We start from the raw sequence: 7,556 nt of genomic DNA, 5'->3' as shown, positions 1-7,556 counted from the left end.
ATTCCTACTACGAGTCTGTTTGAAAAAGAGAAGAAAAAGGAGTTTTTGCTCGGTGAGGTTTAAGAGAGAGACCAAACCGGAATAGAAACCAGTCGCATGCGTATCCTGTATATTAGGAGATTTTATATGGTGTAGGCCCTTATAGTCCCATATTTCTCAAAAAGTATGGGATGGACCACATCATATGATGATCCAAACCGTCCATGTGATGTAATCGCATGTAGCACAACTTAAATAGGTTGTGCCCAAAAACCATTTCCATAGGATGATCCTAGCCCTCTGATCTATAGAGGTTTCCATAATATAGAGTTCCTCTCTAGATCAGAGGAGGGCTGGGATCATCCTATAAAAATAATTTTTTGGGCATAACCTATTTACGTTGTGACCCATCACAAGGACGGTTTGGATCACCCTATAGTGTGGTCCATACAGTACTTTTTGAAAAATACGGAACTATAAGGGCTTACACCATATAAAATCTCGTATATTAGATAGATAAAAAAGAAATTCGCTGCTTGTGTGGGCGTGAAGTCCAATATTTTCTGAAAGCAGGGTGGAACCCTCATGTTCGGAAATTATGGGTTTCCTCCCTTAAATTGAATTCTCTTTTACCCCACCCGTATTTTAACCGACAGAGTTCTTTTCACACTCAGAAACCCGTATTTTAACCGAGATAGAGTTGTTATCAAAGTGATTATTCAATGTTATTCAGTAACTTTCATTATTCAGTAATGTCGGCTTTCAAACTGATTCTTCTCTTTTCAATGGCACTCTACCTTACTCTTATTCCTACTACTGTATAACAACTTCCCCAACTTCCTCTTCCACAACTCCTTCCTCTACCTCCTCTTCCAAAACTCCCTCTTCCACAACTCCCTCCTCTACCTCCTCTTCCACAACTCCCTCCTCTACCTCCGCTTCCAAAACTTCCTCTTCCACAATTCCCTCCACTCCCTTTTCCTCAGCTTCCTCCCATTCCTGAACTTCCGTTTTCGATTGATGGAATATATAATTTTGGAGATTCCATTAGTGATACGGGAAATCTCATTCGAGAAGGTGCTGTGGGTGGTTTCGAAGCAATCACTAATCTTCCATATGGAGAAACTTTCTTCAATAAACCCACTGGAAGATGCTCTAACGGCCTTCTCATGATCGATTTTATAGGTAAGTCAATCTTTTCTGCTATGTTTTTTTTTTGTGTGTTAGATTGTTATAATGTGTTTATTTGATTTTTAGATAGATAGGTAATTCAATCTTTTCTACTATGTTTTTCTTTTTATTTTTGTGTAATTGTTATATTGTGATTCTTTGATGTGTTTGATATTTAGTATCTAAATTGGGTCTTTGGTAATGCTGATTACAATTGATCTGCCGGTGAGCTACCCATAGCTGTTTCTTCAACTTTCCACCTATCATATCAATGTTTACTCTTTAACATCCTACATCATATGTGTATCTCATCCTATATGTATCTATCTGTATATATTACACAATATCAATAAGCTAGAGGGGTGAGGTGGACACTCCCCTTCATACCTGACTGAGTTGAGTGATCCACCACAGATGAATTCAATCTAACAAATTCCTTTCTTGTAGTTGCTGTTTGAGGGGGCCTCCTCTTCTTTCTCTCTCTCTCTTTTTTATTGTTTGTTATTTTTACTACTTGGACGATCATGTGATAATTGGCTAGCTATGTTCTTCTCCCTAAACTTGTGTATTACTTTGCCTATTTTTAAAATTGTATAGTGGGTCCCACGTTTGAAGATCCAAACCATTTGTTTCCAAGACAAGTGGTTTTTGAACCACGACCACCTCCAACAAAAGCATGCAAAGGAAATAAACAGTTTTGATGAGAAAGTGTCTTTCTATTTTGGGTTCTTCTCTTTTAAAAAAAATAAAAATAAATAAATTGTTCTATGGTACTTGTTGATTAATGGTATTCGTTTTTTTTTTTAAATCTACCTCTAATTCTATGACATTTTGATTTACCAATGTGCTGTTTTGCTTGTGGGTGGGATTATATCTATAAATTATCTTGCATCTATGGATTATCAGTTTTCTGTCAATTTTAAACATAAATTAATGAAACATATTCAACCATTCCCATCCTTCCTCTATGTTTCCCAACACCTTTTTCCTCTTCTATATGTCTTTGTTGACCCTTGCATTGCACGGTGTTCTTACTAATGTGTCTATTTATATACTGGTTTTCTTAAGTAGAAGTAAGACGTAACAAGAACAAATCAAATTCATAAACCTAAGAAGCCTAGCCAATGAATTGAATTTGTGTGAATGTAGATAGTGAAGTAAGACTCTGTTTCCTAGTTGTAAGTTCATTTCGAATCCAAGTTGCAGGTCGCAACTTTCATATGAAATTGGTTTGCTAGTTTTAGGTTTCGTTGATTTGTGATCTTTTTTATTTATTTTTTTCATTAGTTACACATTAATAAAACCATTCAAATCCCTCTTAATCTTATTATGTATTTTACAGCATCTAATACTCTTTTGCACTCTTGATACTTTACAGCTCTTTACTTCCATCAGCCCTTTCTCAACCCATACTTGGAGACAAACGCTGCATTCGATCATGGAGCAAATTTCACAGTAGCTGGAGCTACTGCTCTTGACCCTTCCATCTTAGAGAAAAGCAATATTCAGGCCCCATTTACTAAAAGCTCCCTTGATGTCCAGCTCGACTGGTTCAAGACCCGTCTCAACTCTCTCTGCTCTGATGCTACAGGCAAGTCTAACAATTGTGAGCTTTATGTGGAGTTTAGTTTTGTTATATTATAATCAAATTTTAATTGTTCATTTTCTGTTAATTATAGAGCGTAAAAAGAAGTTTGAGAAAACCCTTTTCCTGATGGGGGAGATTGGAGGGAATGACTACAACTACGCTTTTCTCCAAGGCAAAACCACAAAGGAAATGGAAAGCTTTATACCCAAAGTGGTAAATACGATAAAAGAGGGTGCAAGAGTAAGTTCTCTTTATCTAAAAACTAACATGTGTGCTTATGATGGTGATTATGATCAATATAGTGTATGATTTTTTGTTGTTATAATATTATTATCATTTCAGTATATGACCCACTTAAATTTATTGTTCTTGTTTGTGATGATTAATTCAGAGATTAATCAATGCCGGATTTCTGGAAACTTCCCGATCGGATGCCTCCCAAGCTACCTTACTGCATTCCACACCAATGATAAGGGTTCTTACGATCAGAGAGGATGCCTAAAAAACTTTAACAATTTTTCTATGGGACATAACAGGCAATTAAAACAAGTCATAGAAGAGCTGAAACAGGAATACCCTCAAGTTGGTTTTAAGTACGCTGATTATTACAACGCCTTCCTCGACCTCCCCGATCAGGCTCCTTCACTAGGTATTTCTGCTCTAACCTCTCTCATCATCAATTTCTATATTAGTTAAAAAAATATTGACATACAAAATTGTGTTTAAATAATTTTGGGTTATGAAAATAATAATGGTAGAAGTGATTATGCATAAAATCTTCCATTTATAATGAGACGATTAATATGATTTGACATACATCAAGAGAACTACTACTAATGCTTTCTTTCTATCTTTTTTCTAGGATTCGATGGAGATTCGTTGTTGAAAGCCTGTTGTGAAAGTGGAGGGGATTATAATTTCGATGTGAACCGGGGTTGTGGTGCACCTGGCGTTCCGTGTGTCCTAATCCCAACAGGTACATCAGTTGGGACGGCATTCATATGACCAAAGCGGCGTACAATTTTATGGCAAACAAGCTAATTTTGAACATGTTCCTTACGTAGAGCCACTGGGGCAGCTTCAAGATGATAGTATTAGAAAATATTTTAGTTTTTCATAGGTACAATTTCAATGAGTTCTTTGAATTAATTAGTTACAAATTAGACTAGGGTTTCTCAGCTTAAACTCTAGTAAGATAAGGTTGGATCATGTGATCTCTGAACAAGACTAAATTACAGTGAGTTTAGGAATTGTTTGTTTGAATTTGCTATGCATTATTAAATTTATTCTTAAATATTGTTAGAATGGACTTCCATATACCTTTTCTCTCTATTGGGTTCCGAAAGTAGGGAACCATGACTAGATTTCAGCATTTCCAAAGGCCTCCTGTGTTACCAAATTTCATGAGTTACTATAAATCTGACGCTTAGGTCTTTTGTGTGTGATTTGCGACGACAATGGCTTTCACTGACATGTCCTTCAGAGTGGTGGTTTCTTGGGTCTGATTGGTTGGAATATTCTTCTTAACATTTATGTGAAATTTAATCATTTACTAGGTGCCTTCCAGGCATACAATGAAATGATTATGAGGAACATTGTTTTATTAGACACCTTAATTCAGGGTTAAACTCAGTGTAATGAATTCTTTGATTCAATTGAACTTTTCATCATATTCACAAAGAAGGCCACAAACTTAATCCTTTCGTGTTCACGGCGATTTTGAAGTTGTGAGTATAGGCTTTCCAGAGTTGGGCAGCAACATGGTTTCTTCGACTTAGACATGCCATTTGGATACATGGATTTTATAATCCATGATTGTAAAATCAGAGATTTTACAAGCTAAAATCGGTATTTCATAAGCTAGGATTGTATAGCTAAAACCTGGATTTTACAATCCTGAGATTGTAAAATCCAGGTTTTAGCTGATAAAATCCAGGTTTTAATGTATAAAATCCAAGTTTATGCTTGTAAATAGATTATAAAATCCCCGTATCCAAGTTACTGGCTATGCTGAGGATGATTATGGGGAGGAGGCCTTGAAACTCTTCTTTCGAATGAGGGAGGTCAACTTAAAGCCAAACAATTTCACATTTGCTAGTTTGTTGAAGGCTAGTATTGTACAATTAGGCAAGAGCATTCATCGCTTTGCTATGAAAACTCGGTATAAATTTGACCCCTATGTGGGGGATGATCTGCTTGATATGTATGCAAAATGTGGACATGTTTAGGATTCACGGGCAATTTTTGAAGCGATGCCCCCAAAGATAAGTCATTCTTTGGACCTTCATGATTGCACCTTGTGCCTCAATGTGATCAGTCCAACGCATAAGGCAAGGTTTTGTAGCCCCAAACTGCTTTGTTTTACCACTATTCTACAAGTTTGTGTGAATATGGGGCTGGTATTGGGGAAGCAAAGTTTACAGAAATCTCATGCAGAATGCATTCAATTTGAATATTTATGTCGCTAATGCCCTTATTTATGTTTATGCCATGTGTGGAAGGATGGAATATTCATTGGAATAATTCATTGGATTGCCACATAAAACTAATATTGTGTAGTTTACAATGATTATTGGATACATGCAGTTAGGTTATGAAGAGGAGGCTGTGAAACCCTTCTGTTAGATGCCTGATGCTCAAGAGTTGACAACTCAAGTTACCTATTCTGGTGTTCTTTGAGATTGTTCAAGCTTAGCAGTCATGGACCAAGGCATTTAGGTTCATTGTTTAATTACTAGAACTGTCATTGATTATGAATTGGTTGTTGGAAATGCTTTGATTGATGTCTATGCAAAGTGCGGGAGCATTAAAGATTGCTCGTGAGGTCTTTCATAATATTAGTGAGCATGGTGACATTTCATGGAATTCTATGTTTTCAGGTAATTCTCTGCATGGTTTAGGTGAGGATGCTTTAAGACCTTGTGGCCGGTAAGATGAGCAAAACAGATACTAAACCTAACAGCAAAACCTTTGTTGGTGTCAATATGGGTCTGTTGAATGAGGGTCGCTATTATTTTAGTTCCATGACTTCGGTATAGCATTGAACTGAGTATGGAGCACTAATACTTGGATGCTTAGGTTTTTAGGATGTTCTGGTCATCTCGATGAGGCCATGACATCATTGAGAAAATGCCTATAGAACCTGGTGTAATGGTTTGGCAATCTTTGCTTTGTGCTTGTGTAGTTTACAATGATTTTGAACTTGGAAAAATTTCTGCACACAGACGAGTCCACCCATGGGTTGTTTTCAAATATGAGTACTGCTTCTGGAAGATGGGACAGTGTGGTCTTAGTCAGAAAATCCATGAAAACAGAACCAAAAAAAAAAACATAAAGATCACGAACGCTGGCTATGTTCCTGATCAGAATGTTGTTCTGCATGATGTGGAGGAAGAAAAGGAATGTTTTCTATGGGTGCATAGTGAGAGACTTGCTCTAGCATTTGGGCTTCTAAAAACCCCACCTAGAAGTACTGTTTGCATCATCAAGAATCAACCTAGTGAGAAGAATAGGCAGTTTTCGATGGGTTACTATCGTCTTCGAGCTTGTGAAAATCAAGAGCCAATTTTAAGAGTCGGTTCTCTGACGAGGGGAGAAAGATTGTGTAAAGAGCATCAAAGTCTCGACCTCAATTTTACCCTGTTTTTTTATTGGCTACTGATATTGACACTATCATGGTTTACTAACTGTATAAACACAGACTGTGTTTTGTTTAAACAGTTGTCAAAGGTTATTACAGTTCCCAACAAGCTTTAGTTTCTGCAATTATTAAAACATGGTAGTGCCAATATCATTAGCCTTAAAAAAAATTATATTAGGAAAAATACACTTAGACCCCTGTGGTTTCTGACACATTCAACTTAACCCCTAATGTTTAAAAAGTTACAAGTAGACCTCATGTGGTTTCAATTTGTGTAAGGTAGGCCCCCTCTTTTGAAACATCATCAATGCTAATGAAGACTCCATACACCCCTCCAAACCTCCATACCCGAATCCGAACACTACCAAAAACATAGTGGGCCCACATTGTTTGGATGATCCAAAGTGTTCATTTGATGGGCCCTGACATAGATAGGGTGTGCCCAAAAAATCAGCTCCATAGGATCATCCTAACCCTTCAATCTATGGACGAACCGTCAACTGAGGGGGTATACCTTACACAAATTGAAACCACAGGGTTCTACTTGTAACTTTTTAAACATTAGGGGTTAATTTGAATGTGTCAAAAACCACATGGGGTCTCTCTCTGTTTGGTTGCCAGTAAAATTTTTGTCCTAGGAAGTTCTTAGTAAAATTTTTGTCCCATCCCATGTTTGGTTGCCTTTTAGCACTAGAAATTTTTTAATCCCACTCTTGTAATAATTGCTTCTGTGGTGACATTTGACTCCTTGTCCCTGCTTTTTCTTTCCTAAGGAATGATGTCCTCTCTCTTTCTCTTTCTCCTCCCTTCCCATATTTGGTAATGACACCCTTAAATTTTGGCGGGAATTTTAAGAATTGTAGGAAAAAAAAACTTAACAAATCCCATTGACTTCATTGTTTGGATTAAAAACTCCCTTGGATAAAAATTTTACTGGCAACCAAACAGAGCGAACCAAACAAGCATTTTTGTAATGTTCACCACTTCCCATTGAATCAAACAAGCATTTTCATAATTTCACTTTTTTTGTGTAAATTTAGGAAGAAGTATCATTGTAAATTCACCCTTCGTCTTAAAAAGGGTAGTTTGGTCATTTACAGCTTCGTGATTATTTCGTCTTTATTTCTAAAACGGAGTCCCGTTTAGAAAATGTTTTCCTCTCTCTTCTTATAACCTTTC

General features: G+C 36.7%; 1 pseudogene across 1 annotated transcript; it reads left to right on the top strand.

Annotated features, from left to right (window-relative positions):
• The first annotated feature begins 803 nt into the window (after nucleotides 1–803).
• LOC143861618 (acetylajmalan esterase-like) lies at nucleotides 804–3,801 on the top strand (annotated as a pseudogene). Its single transcript, XR_013239977.1, has 6 exons — nucleotides 804–1,164; nucleotides 2,528–2,740; nucleotides 2,829–2,977; nucleotides 3,129–3,233; nucleotides 3,308–3,386; nucleotides 3,600–3,801. The product of XR_013239977.1 is annotated as an acetylajmalan esterase-like (transcript).
• The last annotated feature ends 3,755 nt before the right edge of the window (nucleotides 3,802–7,556 follow it).

Source organism: Tasmannia lanceolata, unplaced genomic scaffold (genome assembly GCF_043159265.1).
Source record: "Tasmannia lanceolata isolate RefF3 unplaced genomic scaffold, GAP_Taslan_0.1 ptg000037l, whole genome shotgun sequence".
Taxonomy (NCBI): Eukaryota; Viridiplantae; Streptophyta; class Magnoliopsida; order Canellales; family Winteraceae; genus Tasmannia; species Tasmannia lanceolata.
Note: the sequence above shows the minus strand (reverse complement) of the source record. Positions and strands in the feature narration are given on the sequence as shown.